This window comes from Rhinoderma darwinii, chromosome 6, assembly GCF_050947455.1.
Source record: "Rhinoderma darwinii isolate aRhiDar2 chromosome 6, aRhiDar2.hap1, whole genome shotgun sequence".
Taxonomy (NCBI): domain Eukaryota; kingdom Metazoa; phylum Chordata; class Amphibia; order Anura; family Rhinodermatidae; genus Rhinoderma; species Rhinoderma darwinii.
The window spans coordinates 16,236,773-16,253,151 of NC_134692.1; the positions used below are offsets into that span (position 1 = coordinate 16,236,773).

At 42.6% G+C, this 16,379-nt stretch overlaps 1 long non-coding RNA gene across 3 annotated transcripts in view; it reads left to right on the forward strand.

Annotated features, from left to right (window-relative positions):
* The window catches only part of LOC142656192 (uncharacterized), an 81,322-nt gene that overhangs the window by 16,287 nt on the left and 48,656 nt on the right, over positions 1-16,379 (forward strand). For 2 of the 3 annotated variants that reach the window (XR_012849613.1, XR_012849612.1), the window contains exon 2: positions 8,654-8,764. The exons of the other annotated variant lie outside the window; for it this stretch is intronic. This is a non-coding gene — a long non-coding RNA (uncharacterized LOC142656192). The remainder of the gene's footprint in view (positions 1-8,653; positions 8,765-16,379) is intronic. 3 annotated transcript variants of the gene reach the window in all.

Below are 16,379 nucleotides of genomic sequence, written 5' to 3' on the forward strand. Positions count from 1 at the left end.
GCAGACATGAAAATAAATGTTGTATATACCATACGACAATGTAAAAAGAATAAGACCGGGTTCTCATGGGGCGGATATGCTGCATGAAAATCACGTAGCGTGTCCGACCTGGAACCCTCAGTACATTCCGTCCGACATTTGAACGGAATTTACGCTACGGAACCAACCCGTTCATACTTACCCCCTTGGTCTTCTCTGCGCGTAGTCCGGCCTCCTATGATGATGTTTCAGGCCATGTGATGCTGCTGTCTGTGATTGGCTGCAGCGGTCACATGGGATAAAACATCATCCCAGCAGGCCGGACAGCAGGAAGAAGGAGAGCGTTCTGGGCAGGTATGATTTATTTTTGTTTTCCATAGTTGGGATTTTTGCAGCGTAATCGATTGCGAATACGCCGCAAAAGTCGCAACAATTGGCTTTCTGTTGCAGGATTTGCATCCACATTGAATTCAATGGGGAAATCCTGCAACGGAAAATCAACAAAAACGCAGCATAAATTGACATGATGCAGAATTATATTCCCCACCGCAGGTCAATTTATTAAAGTTTACACTGCGATTTTTTTCCCACAGCGAGAACATGAGATTTTCAAACTCTCATCTACTTTACTGCTACAGTAAATGCTCCAGAATTTCTGGACAGAATTCCGTTGCGGAAATTCCACAGTATTTACGCTACGTGGGGACCCGGCCTAAATGAGTATTTGAAATACTGTCTTACCCCCATTGTCTACACTGCCATGCAGCTCACTGTGTGAGTGACATCACTGCTCTTGTTATGAGATAGGCTGTCCCTGTCTCTTCCCTCCTCCTCTCTCTCACTGCTGATGTGGATAGTGTCAGACTGGGGTTCCTTGGGACCACCAGACAAAAGTATTCTAAGGTCCACTGGACATATCATCAATAAGATCTAATAGATTATTTGTGAATCAACCAATAAGAAATAGACCTTAGTGGCAAGAGATTGGCTCCCAATGGAGTGGTCTTCTGCACATTTGAGCCCTATCATTGTTTCAAAGTCAATGGAGGACCTTCTAGTACTCATATGGGCCAATCCGACCCTGGATGGGGATCACGCAACAGGAGAGCACAGAGTATCAGGGGTTAAAGAGATCTACTGGATGAAGCAATCGTAAGCCTAACCTCTCCGGACATGCACAGACTTGTGAATACCAGTCAGCAATATTGTTAATATTTCCAGAAGATGCTTCAGGGGGGAGAAACAAGCAGGTCCTAAACTCATAGTACAACCTCTAAGCTTTCTTCTTTATTATTGCGGTCTATTAAAGGGTTATTCTGACTTTATAGAGTGATAGCATATTATATGCAGTCACTTTATGATAGGTGGGGGTCCGACCTCTGGGACCTGAATTTTCAGGCTCGGCGCCTCCCAGCTACCATTTTTGATTTATTATACCAGTGTCTTCTTGTATGGAAGAAGGACTTTTTGGTCAGACACCAAGACCCGGGATGTGACTTCTACCTCTTCACTCACTATAGATCTGCCTCTGGTAAGATTGCAATTTAAAGGGGTTGTACCAAGATCACCATTTATCACCTATCCCCAAGATAAATGTCTGATTGCTGGGGGGCCTTACCGATCACTAGAATGGGGTCCTGCAGTGGGGAGGAGCTTGCATGAAGCGGCGGTCGGGCATGCACCCTGCTGCTCCACTCAATGTCCATGAGGCTGACGGAAATAGTACTTGGCTGTCTCCGAATAGAGCGGCACCACACATGCTAGACCGCCGTTCCATTCGAAGTTCTCCTCACTGCGGATGTGCAGTGAGAAGGAGCGGGAGGCTCAGGATAGGTGATAAAGGTTCATCTTGGGACATCCCTTTTAATGCAAAAATTAGTTCTTTAATGCAAAAAAATTGCAAGTGCCTGTTGTATGTTTTGGTGTTATATATCCATAAGTCATATGAAGACCGTGTGTTTCTAGGCGGTATTTTCTATAAATAACAGCTGAAACATATTGTCTGCCTATTTTAAACAACCACTATCATTACTCCAATCCTTTGAGATTTAGAGTCATATGTTATTTTTGTCGGTAATTTGCAACCATAGCAGCAGAGTCTTTGAAATCAGTTGGTTACACTTCCCTGGCTAATAATTCATGGGATATACACAATTTAGTCTGCAGCTGCACGCTACTAATATAAGAGATTTCATGCGCAAAATCCTAGAAAACAGAAAGAACGATGATACAGACAGAAAATATGGCGTAGACTAACCCATTCATACCGCCGCCTATGCTGGCACGGCGATGTTCTGCTCCGGAGATGCTGGGGTTTGTATAAAATGCTCACAGCTACTCAGGCTTTGATTTCTTGTCTAAAGGAAAATGCTTGTTGTGTACAATATTTACCTCTAATCTACGACTAGGATTAAGAATATATATGTAAATTTGTTCTCATGTTCAGCTTTATTAACATTTTTGAAAAAAATAAAAATAAAAAGCTTTCCCAATGTTTTACCATTCCCTGTACAAGGTGGAAACTTTTAGGACATGTACAATAATCTCTATGTAGTGTCCGTCTCATTCCCTTTTCTCAAAAAATTAATAAATAAAAAAAAAATTGAAGAATCAAAACCCCTATACACCTCGGGCATAAAGGGGGTCCTGACACAGTCACACATCTTGCCGACCAATGTATAGTCACTAGAGATGAGCACATATTTAACCTCTTTAGGTCACGGTCTAGTTCAGGCCAGAAGGACGCAGCAATTTTTGTTTTTTGTTTGGTTTTTCTATCTTCGCATTCTGAAAATCCTCCATATATTCCACATTTCATATTCCCCCACCCCCACCCCATCAATGTAGCCGTATATGGGCTTGTTTGTTTGCCGGATTAATTACCGTTTTCAAAGGCACCATTTCGGGGTATATATAATGTGTTGAACAATTTTTATGCAACTTTTTGGGGGCTCAAAAAGGAAAAAAAAATAAAAATTACAGCAATTCCACCATTGTTTTTGGGAATTTGTTGCTCTATAAAAGACTTGTTATCTTTATTTTGCAGGCCATTACAATCAAGTGAGGTTTTTTATGTTGTCTTTTTTTTGCTACGTTTACACATTAAAAAAAATTCTGTGAGCCATTTTTTTTTTTTACCTTCAACGGAGCTGTTTGTTTGTTTTTTTTCAGGTTAAGTTGTTGCTTTTTATTCGTACCATTTTGGTTTAGATAAGACTTACGGTATTGATTACTTTTTATTGCTTTTTTTTCCGGGGGCAAGATGACCAAATAATACAGCAATTCTGTTATTTGCGGTTTAGATAATATTTTAATCTTGTAGTACGGGATGGATGTGGTTATGGATGTGGTGATACCTGTCATGTGAGGCCCCCGGCTGCCCTCGCTCACATCGCGGCGGTGCTGTTGAACTTAGGTCACGTTCAGACATGGCAGAAATTTTCAGCTGTAGATTTTGCTGCAAATTTGCGGCAATTATGTAACGAATCTGCACCAGAAATGGCATATTTGAGGGTTCATCCAGACCTGGCTCCTTCACAACAGACTGAGAATGCAGCGGAATGTAAATTTTCTGCACGTTATTTCCTGCAACGTCTGCACTAAAAAGCTATAGAAACCATAGAACAAAAAATGTCTGCCCCAAATTTCCACTGCGGCCTGTTCACAGCAATTCCGCCATGTCTAATCGTGCCCTTAGGCCCCATGCACACAACCGTTGTTTTCATCTGTAATTATGAATGAGATTGCGGACCCATTCATTTCTATGAGTCATGGACAACTTCCCATATATTTACAGATGTGTGTTCATGCCGCAGAAATGATCCGCAAATTATAGAACATGTCCTATTCTGGACCGTAAAATATGTCAGGGACTCCCTATAGAAGTCTATGGGCACTTTTGTAATTACGGACGGCTATGAATGTGCATCCGTAGCCATACATAATTGTGGAACCGTTGCTATGCGACGCCAGGGGATTAACCAAGATTCCTCCCTGGATTTTTTACGGATCAGTAAATACGGATGAACTACGGATGCACTATGGACCGTATTTGCGGACAGTAAAAAAAAACACGGTCATGTGCATGAGGCCTTACAGAGGTCGCTATTGGCCACGGTGTGTTAAACAACCGAGATGAGAGTTATCTCCAATCCTTACCAATAGAGTAGGGTGTCGGCTGTATAAGCTCTTGTGTTAGTATCCTCATAGTACTGGAGTTAATTATTTTATCCATTATATGGGCTATTTATCCAAGTAATAAATTGCAATCTCACTGTTTGGCAGAATGTGGACAGTTTTACCCTATGGGACACTCTCTGGACACTTAGTCAGCCTTATTTTACTGTATGGGTAAGATCACACGGGCCGGATACGCTGTGTAACGGTACACAATGTATCTGCCCCGGTGGCCGCTGGGAATTCTATGTGAAAAACCTCACCAAAATGTGGTGCAGGTTTTCACCTGGAATGTCCGCTGCCAAAACGGCAGCATTAGTGTTTCATCCTCGGAGACTGCTTCAGCCTGTTATTGGCTGCAGCGGCGGTCACATGGGATGAAACGTTATTCCAGGAGGCCTTTCCTCTGACGTCATCCAGGCCGGCCTCCTGGGATAACGCTTCATCCCATGTGACCACCACTACAGCCTGTGATTGTCTGCAGCGGTCACGTGGGATGAATCTTCATCAGAGTAGGTCGGCCTGCAGAACGTCAGAGGCAAGTATAAGGTTTTTTTCTAAGTTGCGATTTTTACAGCGTAATCGCTGAGATTCCGCTGTAAAAGTCGCAACCCCTGACTGTTTGTTGCAGGTTTTAGATCCCCATTTGCAGATGTAGCCATCTTTATCTTGACTTTTAACGCATTAAATACACAGTGGCAAGATCCTTTATCTTAACTTTTTCAATGGCTTTTCAATGACTTTTCAATGGCTTTTGTTGTGTGATATCACGCTACAGCAAATTATCAGAGTCAAGATAAACATTGCTCCATCCGTAATGCAAAGGTGAAAACCTGCAACAAAATACCGGCGATTCCGTAACCACAGTTGACATGCTGCAGCTTAAAAAATGTGTGTGTGGAATCTCTTGAAATCATCCACTCCTCCGCTACTGTATTATGCTGCGGATTTTCTGCTACTAAATACGTAGCGGAAAATCTGCAGTATTTACGCCACATGTGGAATATCCCTATGGTAGCACAGTGCAATACTGTGTGGACATTGCCAATATCTAGCCATACTTTTCCCAGATAGTGCCAAAAGATGGTACAATATGGGCACTTGTTGGCACAATAAGGCGCTATTTCTATCCCGATTTCCCAAACCCTCAGGGCTTGTTTACAAGTAACGGAATTCTTGCAGAAAATTTCCTCTCCACTTTCCGCAGCAGGAATTGACAGGCTGCAGTCCGAAATTACGCACCAGAGGTAAATTTCTGCTCGGAAAATTTACACAGCGTGTGGATGAGATTTGTTAAATCTCACCCACTTTGCTGCTAATGTATTCTACTGCGTATTTTCCGTCTGCAATCCGGATGGAAGATACGCAGCAATTCCGCTACGTGTGGACGAGCCCTCACGCTACAGACAGCAATCAACTCTGCGATCCACCAGCCCTGACTTATAAATTAGTTTACACAGGGAGTGCCGAACGGCTGAAAAATTTGCACAAATCGGTTTTAGATCCATTGAAGAGTCTTTGCTGATGCTAAAAATGATTCAATCTGCATTAGGTGAATTGTATGTGAGCAGCAGATTGCCGAACCATATAAATAGCCGAACCCTAAAAGCAATACCCCCTCAACTTAACATCTTGTGGTGCCCAAGTCATTTATTGCTTCCTTTCCCCCCATTCAGAAGTAAAGCAAAATCTCCTAGCTACAAATTCAGCCAAGATCCTGAATAAAAACATTTCAGCACCAATATTTTTTTCTTTTTCATTGTTTTTTTTATATCCAAGTAATAATTCAACACAACAATTTCTAATTATTTTGAAAACTTCCAGACAGTTCCTCCTTAAAGAGATTGTCCAGTTTTGAAAACCAATTTCCTATACCCTATTAGGGAATTCTGAGTTAAAGAGAACCTTTCGCCAGCCCATACACCTGTGCAGCTGGGTGCACCAAGTAATAGGCAGGGCTGCACAAACCTGGTCCCACTTATAAAAAAATTCTATCCTCCTCTGTTATTTAGATATCGGTGCCGTTATATTTTGCGCCGGATATGTAAATAACCCTTTGAACGGTCAATGGGGCGTTTCTTTATTTCTAAATGCAGGGGGCATATTACTTATCGCTCTGACACTGTCCAATCAGCTACGGACCGTGTCAGAGTGGCTTGTGCTGTGTGATCTCTCTCTCGAGATCACACAGTCTTTCCTTCACTGTCTGACAAGAGCTTCTGTTCCGTGGTGGCGGGAGTATCGTCGGAACTGTGTGCGTGTACGGGCCTGCGCGCATGGTTATTTACATATTGGGCGCCAAATATAATGGCACCGATATCTAAATAACAGAGGAAGATAGAATTTTTTTTTAAAGTGAGACAAAGTTTGTCTAGCAGTGTCTATTAGGGCGGGTTCACACATAGCGGAATTTCACTTAAATTCCGCTGCGGACACTCCGCAGCGTTAATCCGCAGCGGAGCCGTTTCTCCATTGACTTTCACTTTAATTTAGCAGTGTTCGTTTACACGATGCGTACAATTCCGCTGCGGAGCATAGGCTGCGGAGCGGAATTTGGTGTCCGCAGCATGCTCTGTCTGTTGCGGAGCAGTGGCGGACTGGTTGCGGACTCATGGCGGAATTTCTCCATTGACTTCAATGGAGAGTCAAAATTCCGCAATGAAGTCCGCAGATCTTATGTGTGCTGCGGAGCGTATTGTTTTTACTACCATGACATTTCTTCATTCTGGCTGGACCTATGTATTTCTAGGTCTACAGCCAGACTGAGGAAGTCAATGGGGCTCCCGTAATGACGGGAGCGTTGCTAGGAGACGTCTGTAAATAGTCACTGTCCAGGGTGCTGAAAGAGTTACGCGATCGGCAGTAACTGTTTCTGCACCCGGGACAGTGACTACCGATCTCAATATACATGTATCTGTAAAAAAAAATATAAGTTCATACTTACCGAGAACTCCCTGCGTCTGTCTCCAGTCCGGCCTCCCAGGATGACGTTTCAGTGTAAGTGACGGCTGCAGCCAATCACAGGCCAAGCACAGGCTGCAGCGGTCACATGGACTGGAGCGTCATCCAGGGAGGTCGGGCCGGATGCCGAAAGAGGGACGCGTCACCAAGACAACGGGCGGTAAGTATGAATTTCTTTGACTTTCACTAGGGAAAGTGCTGTCCCTTCTCTCTATCCTGCACTGAATAGGGAGAAGAGAAGCACTTTTCCTGCAGTCCGCAGCGGCCAGTCCGCATCAATTTTCTGCACATTTTGTGCAGATCCGCTGCAGAATCTGCAACGCAGATTCTGTGCGGCATTGATGCGGACAGTTGCGGAGGAATTCCGCCATGTGTGGTCATGCCCTTACATTGTGCACTCAGCTGCACGTGTATGGACAGGTGAAAAGTTCTCTTTAATAGAAGGGGCTTCTCTGTTCAGGATTCTCATAGTTTGGCCAGAGTAGAGTTTAGATACAATAGATAAGGACCTTCCTGTCCTGTATTACACAGACAACCCATTGATATGAATGAGCACGGTGTAATGCTTAGTTGCTCCTGTGGTGGCGCTGCAGGAAAATTGAACACTTACTGCCAGGTTTCCCCACACATTACAGATGATCGTTGAGGTCCCAGCAAGAGACACTTTGGACAATCCCTTTTGTTAGACAGGTCCCTTGACAATAAGCAGATCAAAAAGCATACAGTCCCTTTAAGAAATCTCTTGTTATTTGCCAAAGAGTAAAAAAAAAATAAAAAAAAATTAGAACAACCTGTTCGCAATTTAGAAAAAAATATAGCTTACAGAATAAAATAACTGATGTGGAGTGATAGTGTATCCCTTATCAGAGGGAAATAAATAGTGTTCCTTGAGTTCTAAAAGTCATAAGGACACAAAGGAACAGACGACGGCTTCTCCTCTCCCCTTCCGTTCGAGACAACAGTTATGAACATTTGATAATGTCAACACAAAGGAAACATGCAGTAAAACAGTGAGGATGGGAAATAGCACAGGAGCGTTATTGATTCATTCTCTGAGAAGCCTCTTATCATCAATATTTCCTCTGACACTAAAAAGTCGTGTTGTACTATAAAAATAGCTTTTCCCAATGCTTCAAAAATAAGTCTTTGTCACCCGAATGTGACAATGCCTTTGTTAAAGTCACGAGGAACACTCTTCAAAGATAATGCATCACAGGTATTATAAAAGTCAACATTTTTTTTCTTCATTTTTCTAGTGCTCCCGAGCCTTCGTATCGATTTACAAATGTACACGAAAAAAATATATAAAAAATTCTGTCATTTGTCATGTCCTAAAACACTAAGCACTTTAGGTGTGAGCCTACAGATCAAAAATATAAATGGAAGCAATTCAGACTGTGTCAGGACAACGGCGGCAGGTGCGAGGATAATTTGCTGATTTAAACTGATTTTACAAAATGATGAACAACCCGAGCAGAAAGCCCAAAAATAATACATAGAATAAAACAAAAGTAAAACTTGTATCTATTGATCATAGGAAACCGGAGGGTGAAATGTATCGGGACAATTAAGATGACTTTTCCTCCACATCAGCAACTTCTTCGTTAACAAGGTTTTTGAAAGTGAGATCATCAACTTTATTTATCAGGTACTCTCGAACATACCCATAGCTACGCCTCAGGGCTCAAATTCATTTTAATATCTCCTGCATAGATATCCTGCTAGATTACATCTCTAATTAGTAGAACAAATCAGAAATAATTCACTTGCCATGATCATGGTGCTGTTTTCTGAGCTCTTTATTAAAGTGCTGTCAATCTACAGTATCTATCTATCTATCTATCTATCTATCTATCTATCTATCTATCTATCTATCTATCTATCTATCTATCTATCTATCTATCTATCTATCTATCTATCTATCTATCTATCTATCTATCTATCTATCTATCTATCTATCTATCATCTGTCTATCTAATCTATCTATCTATCTATCTATCTATCTATCTGTCTATCTATCTATCTATCTATCTATCTATCTATCTATCTATCTATCTATCTATCTATCTATCTATCTATCTATCTATCTATCTATCTATCTATCTATCTATCTATCTATCTATCTATCTATCACATCTATCCATCAATCTACCTATTTATAGTATCCAGGGCTGCCATCAAGGCAGTACAGGTGGTACTCCCTTCAGGGTCCAGGGCTAAACAGGGCCCCACCGTGATCACTGGAGGTGTAGCTATATGTTTTGCAGCTGTCAGAATTGCGACCGGGCCCCGTAGCCAGGGTAGCCCACGTCTTCCCACACTATGTCTGTTAAAAGTTACTACAGTAACTCCTACCTTTAGGAAAGAAAATGGGAAAAGGTGTTGTTTTTTTTAGCTTTTCATTTTTATAATTTTTTTTGTTAAAAAAAAAAGGAAAACAAAACTGTTGAATAAAGTTTTATTAGTTCCCACAGGGGACTTGAACCAGTGATTGTTGGATCACTTGTATGATATACCACAATACTGATTCTAAATTCAAATGCAGCAGTCGCGATTGACTGCAGCATTTAAGGTGTTAAACGATCTTTAATTCTCCCGTTGCAGTGAGGTTTCCACTGTATAACACAGCAGCCACCCGCTGTGTATGGAGCGAGCTCAGTCCGTGAGCCCGCTCCATACTTCCCCTTAACAGCTACCATGTACATGACATGTCGTTAAGAGCCGGTTCACATCAGCGTTCGCTTTCCGTTCCGGGGTTACGTTGGAGGTTTCTGTCGGGTGAACCCCGCAACGGAAAGTCAAACAAACCACAACTTCCGTTTCATTCACCATTGATATCAATGGTGACGGAAACATTACTAATGGTTTTCGTTTTTCCGATGGAATCAATAGCGCAGTCGACTCCGGTGACGAACGGAAACCATTAACTGTGGTTTCAGTTTGACTTTCCGTTGCGGGGTTCACCCGACGGACGGAAACCTCCGACAGGACCCTGGAACGGAAAGCCAACGCTGATGTGAACAGGCCCTTAAATAAATTAGCAGCAGCGGGAATACATGATTTCCAGTACAATGTATCAGTCTGGAGTCCAATCTGTTTAGCCCACAGAGCACTGTATGCTCTCAGCCGAGAACAGGACTATATATCGATTTTGCAGCCTCTGAATCTAAACAATAGTGTTCTCATTCACTGACAGCAAACAAATATCTCAAAAATGGTGAGGAATTGAAACACTATGGGACAAATTTACTATTCAAATTGAGCCAGAATTCTCTTAACTGTTTCAGACACTTTGTGCCGTGCTCTACAAGGGGACGTTGGTTTTGCTGAACGGTACAGAGTTGTATTTAAAAGGGGTCGAGGCTTATAACGCAATGCTGTGTGCCAAAATTGTTCCAAAATTTTGGTGAAAAAATCTGGCGTAAACGAATCCAACCAAGAGGTGGTATAAGGGATAAAAGTGTCTAAGATATCTAGCATGATGCGCCAAAACTTTATCTTACATCGTGCACCACTTGGAATAATTTGGCGCATCTTGTGACTGCCTGGTCCAAGTTTACACTGCCAAAAACTTACACAGCTTAGTAAATCTACCCCTAAGTTTATTAGAAAGTTCTAGGACTATTCATTATACAGGGATTAAGATTTATTCACATCAAACCCCTTTGAGTAATTAAAATGATAAAATATAATTCTTGCTTTCCACTTTTCGAAAAAAAAATGAATATGTAAATTCTATGGTTATGAACAACCTGGAAGTCTGAAAAAGGAACGATTCCCTCTGTAAATCACCGTGAATTTCTATACTAGGCACCGACACTAACCAGGAGAGGGAGCTATTTTTTCACACTCCCTATTGGTTGATGACAATGCCACTCTGGTAGTCATGTCAGGTGATTATAATTGTGGATCTCAGAATTTGTGGCGATGAGGTAAGTGAAACTTGACCATAGGGCACCAAGACTCAAAACTTTCAGCATTTGCCCGAAGATTGACTTTAAAGACATTTTCCACATAAATATATTGGGGAAGGATTATATAAAAAACTTTATGCCAGTTTTTGTAAAAAATTCACAAATTTTAGTGTACGCCACAGTTGCACTAAAATTTTAGACTTTTTACTTCTCTTGGCACTTTCCGAAAGTGGTAAAGGGGGCAAGGTTTACCATAACTCATAAGTTATGGTGCAAATCTACACCTGCTCATTGCTTAGCATACATAGATCTGCATTTCTGTTGCACGAACAGCCAAAGATGCGCCAAATTTATTAAGAAATGTGCACCTCTTAGTTAATTTGGCACATTTTCCACCAATGTAAATTAGTTTGAAACGTCAGTCTTAATATATTCTCCCCAGTGTGATAAAAATCTGGATAACTTGACAGTAAGAATTCCTTCCAACACTTGATTCCCAAATTGTGGGACATTTTACTCATCATCGCCATGCCATGAAGAAACACCCTCAAAATCAAACAGTATCATGCCCCCAAAGTGCCCCCACACAGGATCATGCCCCCAGAGTGCCCCCACACAATATAATACTCTCATAGTGCCTCCTAAAAATAGTAAAATAAATAGTCACCTAGACCCGTTCCTACAAAGAATGGAGGAGGTCCCGCTGCAGATCTCCTCCAGTCTGTGTGGTAAGTGACTTGGCACGGACCGGTGCGATGACGTCACTGCATCACACAGTGAATAGTGGCTTCCTGCTCCACCATTGTATTCCAAGCACCACGTCCTGTCAAGAATGGTTCCCTGCCCTGCCATCGTTTTCAACAGGGTACGCGGATACAGTTGAAAATGGTGTCACTGCCAGGGGGTCCGACTACCACAGTTTTCCCTATGGTTAATGCGGTTAAAATGGGTTTTCATTTTAAATGAAGCCATGAACAATATGACGGATCAGTTTCTAAACAAATCCTAATTCCTATGGATCCCATTGACTTATAACTTATAGGGTTCTGGTGTTTTTGATGGCGAGAATAGTCCTGCAGTCTATTATGTTCTCGCAGTAAAAAACACAGCAACCCCCCCGATGGAACAGGAAATAATGCCAACGCCAACATAATCTTTGCATTTTATAAACTTACTATTTACTGTTCTTGAATTGCTTCATCTGTTCGTTCTTGATGTGAAGGGGAAGAACAGACTCAACAACAAACTGCTCATCTGGAATAGATGAAACATATGTTGAGTGCATTCACACACATCCTTAAAAAAGCTGCCTGTTAGGCCGCCTTCACACACACTATTTGTGTAGTGTTTTTTTCGGCCAAAAAAATGCATCTTAAACAATGTCACACATTTATTTTTTTTAGTGAAATGGATCTGTAACAGGATGTGTTTTTTTTGCAAGTAGCAAGAAGCAGTAGTTCCACGGAGAGGCAGGGACTCCTAGCGTCGTACATAACTATGATGCTAGGAGCCCGGCTCCCTGCACTGTGTTCGGTCCGGGACTTGCGGCCGAAATACGTCCGTCCATTACGGACGTAACGTGCTCGTGTGAATCCAGCCTTACAGTGGTAAAACCTCTAAGGGCCTGTCCACACACAATGGTATTTGCTGCAGAAAGTTTCTGCAGCAATACCGTTGTAATTCAGAGACTTTCCGCTGTGGCAAAAACGCACCATTTCCTGTGGTTTTTGTGGCAGAAAATGGTGCATATTTTTCTGCGTTTTCACAATGTTAGGAAATGGTGACATCTCCTCTGAAAAACGCAGCAATTCTGGCCACTTTCCGCAGCAGGAATTGACCTGCTGCGGTCCGAAAAATACGTACCGCAGGTGAATTTCTATTCAGGATTTTTACGCAGCATGTGGATGAGATTTGTTAAATCTCACCCACTATGCTGCTACTATGTTCTGCAGAGTTTTTTCCTACCGAAATTCCGTCCGGAAAAAAACGCGTCAATTCTGCAGCGTGTGGACGAACCCTAAAGCTGGAGGCTGATAACAGAGGATCACATCACTGAAAATATGTGATGGAAACAGCTTAGAGCCTGTTCACATCATTGTCACCCTTCCGTTCATGGTTTCAGTTAGACCTTTCCGTCGGAGGAACCCATGATCGGAGAGTCAAACGGAAACCATGTGACTCTCTATGTGTTGTTGGACACACCCCATGCACGCAGCTCTGTCATATGTATATAGCCTGCATCCTGCAACCTTTGCTTAAACCAAACATATTGTTTCACATGCACTAGCACTGAGCTGCAATACCAGACACAACAGATAGACAGGTGTGGCGCTGTTTCTAGAAGAAAGCATCCATGTTTTTTCTAATCTTGTACAACCACTTTAATATTATGGGAACATATACAGAATAATTGATTTATTCACGGACAGAAGAGATGAAATCATGATGAGTGTTCCTAGGTGTCTATGTATTATCTATTAATTATGCAATTCTAGAGAACCGATCTGAGGAATTCATTTTGTTTAAAAGCATTAAAGATTTTCAGAAGTTCATGAGCTTTTCCTGCTAGTTACGGAATGTTCTGTTGATGACTTGGAATGAGATTGTGCCTTCAGTCCATACAATATGTGTATTTAATCAGCTGAATGTTCAAATCAATTTGGAGCTGAACAGGGGGCAGGTAAAGTTGAAGGGGAGTCCGAGTGTTGATTTAATTTAGTATTAGAGAGACGGTAAGCACAGAGTTTTATACCATTTGACTTTCTAAAATTGGACTGCAAAGAATTTGTTTTATTTTAAACAGAGTTAATAAATATTAAACTTTGGTGAACAAAATAAAAAATAAAAAAATCATAATTTTGGTCACTAGAAATAGGTATAAAATATTCAGAATTGATTATTTTTAAGAGGTATGTGTATGAAAATGGGAGCATCTAAAAGCCACATTTCCTGTTTATAGAGCATTAACTGCAAAATTTCAGCTTTTTCTAAATTGAATGGATTGTGTAATGTTAGAAACAGCGCCACTCTTGTCAATGGCCATGTCTGGTATTGCTGCTCAGCTCTATTGAAGTGAATGCTGCAATACCAGACATTACCCATGGACAAAAGTGGCCCCCTCAACTGTACCTCTGCATGCCTCCAATTTCATGTGTGCCATGTGCCAGAAGATTCTCGGATAGAATATTGCCGTACACAACTGAGCTCCATGCTAGTGTCCATGGACCACGAGCCCCGAGTCTGTTTTTGGTCAATGTCAGTCTATCACTTGTGACTGAAGAGGAGCCAAACCTTGAATATTCACAATTCATGATTTGTTAACCGGTAACTTTTCTTTTTCTATTTTTCCCATTTAATACAATGGACACAGATTATTTTTAGCCTCTATTGTCTTAAATAAAAAAAAACACAGTTTCTTAATAGGAAACAAGTGAACCTGAAACAGGGTCTGAGAACTTACTTTAGCTAAAAAGGATAATGAATTTGTCACATGTTCACAAGGTCTCCGCCAATTGCCAGCACTGAAGGCGGGATGCTATGGCGTAACTTGAAGCTCCTGGACTCTGATGGAAAATCTGTAACCGGGCCCCCACCTGACATGTTTAATTTATAATGCTAATGTCTTCTTTTGTGACAGTGGGACCTTTGGGCCCCCGCAGGCTCCAGGGTGTAATGTCAACTGCTCCCTGCATTGTATTTAAATTCTACCGGCGCCCTGCTCAGCGTCTGGTGATCGTTCTCGCCGGCGACTCTCTATGCTGGGTCCTAGTGTGCACGGTTGCTATCCCTTGCTTTCTTAAAGGGTCAGCGCATGCAATTTTTTTTTAGCACCCAGCTTCCCTGGGTAAGTTCCTCCCCTTTTCTTGCTCTTTGCCAGAGCCATTTGGTTCTTCTAGTGTTCCTAGAGTCTCAGCTATCTCGTTTATTGGATTTCCCGTGTATTGACCACAGCTTGTAGCTTTTATCATTCTTGCCAGCCGCCTGCCCTGACCATTAGCTACTGTACGTGACCTGTTACAAACCATTCCGCCTGCCCTGAACTTTTGCTTTACCAGACCACGCTTCTTGGCACTACAACTGTTCAGTTTGCCGTCACTAATCGAGACTACTCTGGGGTAGCAATCTGGGCTTTCCCTGCAGCAAAGTCCATATCCTTGTACAGGGGTTAAAGAGTGAAGGTCAGTGGTCCCTTTAGACTTGGCTCCACAGTTTAGCCCCATGTCAAATCCCTTAGGACAAAATGTGTCTATACCGCCCTCAGCTAACCCTGTGACAGAAAATCCCCTCGGGCTCCATCATACAGGGCCTGGGTGTGACTGTTACTTCTGATCCCATATAGCAAGGCCCCTGGTAGGATAACTAGGCTAAAAGTGGTGATCGCCGTAGCAGCCATAGTGGCTGCTATGGAGTCCGTGGTCCCAGGGGGATCCGAACTGGCCAGCACCACTAATAATTTTATCTACATACATCCCCAGGAAGCAGATACAATTGAAAACAATGTTGGAGTAGGGAGCCATCAGCTCCCTGCTCCACTATATACTCATTCGACCCCTGGCATTGGCTGGCGTGATGCAGTGACGTAATTGCGCCTGTCTGAGCCACCAACTATTTTATTATTTTAAAGGGACACTATTTCTGTGTGAGGTGGCACTAATGGTACTTCAGTACTATGTGGGGGCATTAAAGTGAATCCTTACTATGTCTGGGGTGTTAAGGGAGCAAAATTACTGTGTGAGAGGGCACAAAGGGGCATTATTACTGTGTGGGGACACTATTACTGTGTACTGCACAAAGGCAGGCACTAATATTGTATGGGGCACCAAGAGAGCATTATTACAGTGTGGTGCAAATGATAGGATTGCCACTATTTTTGGAGGCATTGTCTGTGTGACACAAATTTTGCTGTAGTAGGACACTGTTAATGGCATTAGCAGGATGGGAAGTTGTCAGTGGCGGATTATCATATGGGTGGTTCATGCGGCTGCCCGGGGCCCACGGCCTCCAGGGGCCCCATGGCCGTCTGAACCGCACATAATTTAAAAAAAAACACATTGCAGCGCGCTAGCACCGCTAATGGGGAGGAGGGGCGTGCTGAGACGGAATAGGGCCGCACTGTCCGCCCTGCTGCCTCTCTGAGGGGGCGGCGGTGCAACTGAAACCAGCCGCCGCCACCCCATCCTGCACTAATTGTACCTGCTTCTAGAGAACGCAGGTACAATTACATGCATAAGCTCTGAATGGCCGGGTATGTTCCGTGCCCGACCATTCAGCGCCTTACAATGACGCTAATTGGCAGGGCAGAATGAGTTGTCCCGCCAATCAGCGCCTTTCAACTTGTTGAAAGGCGCT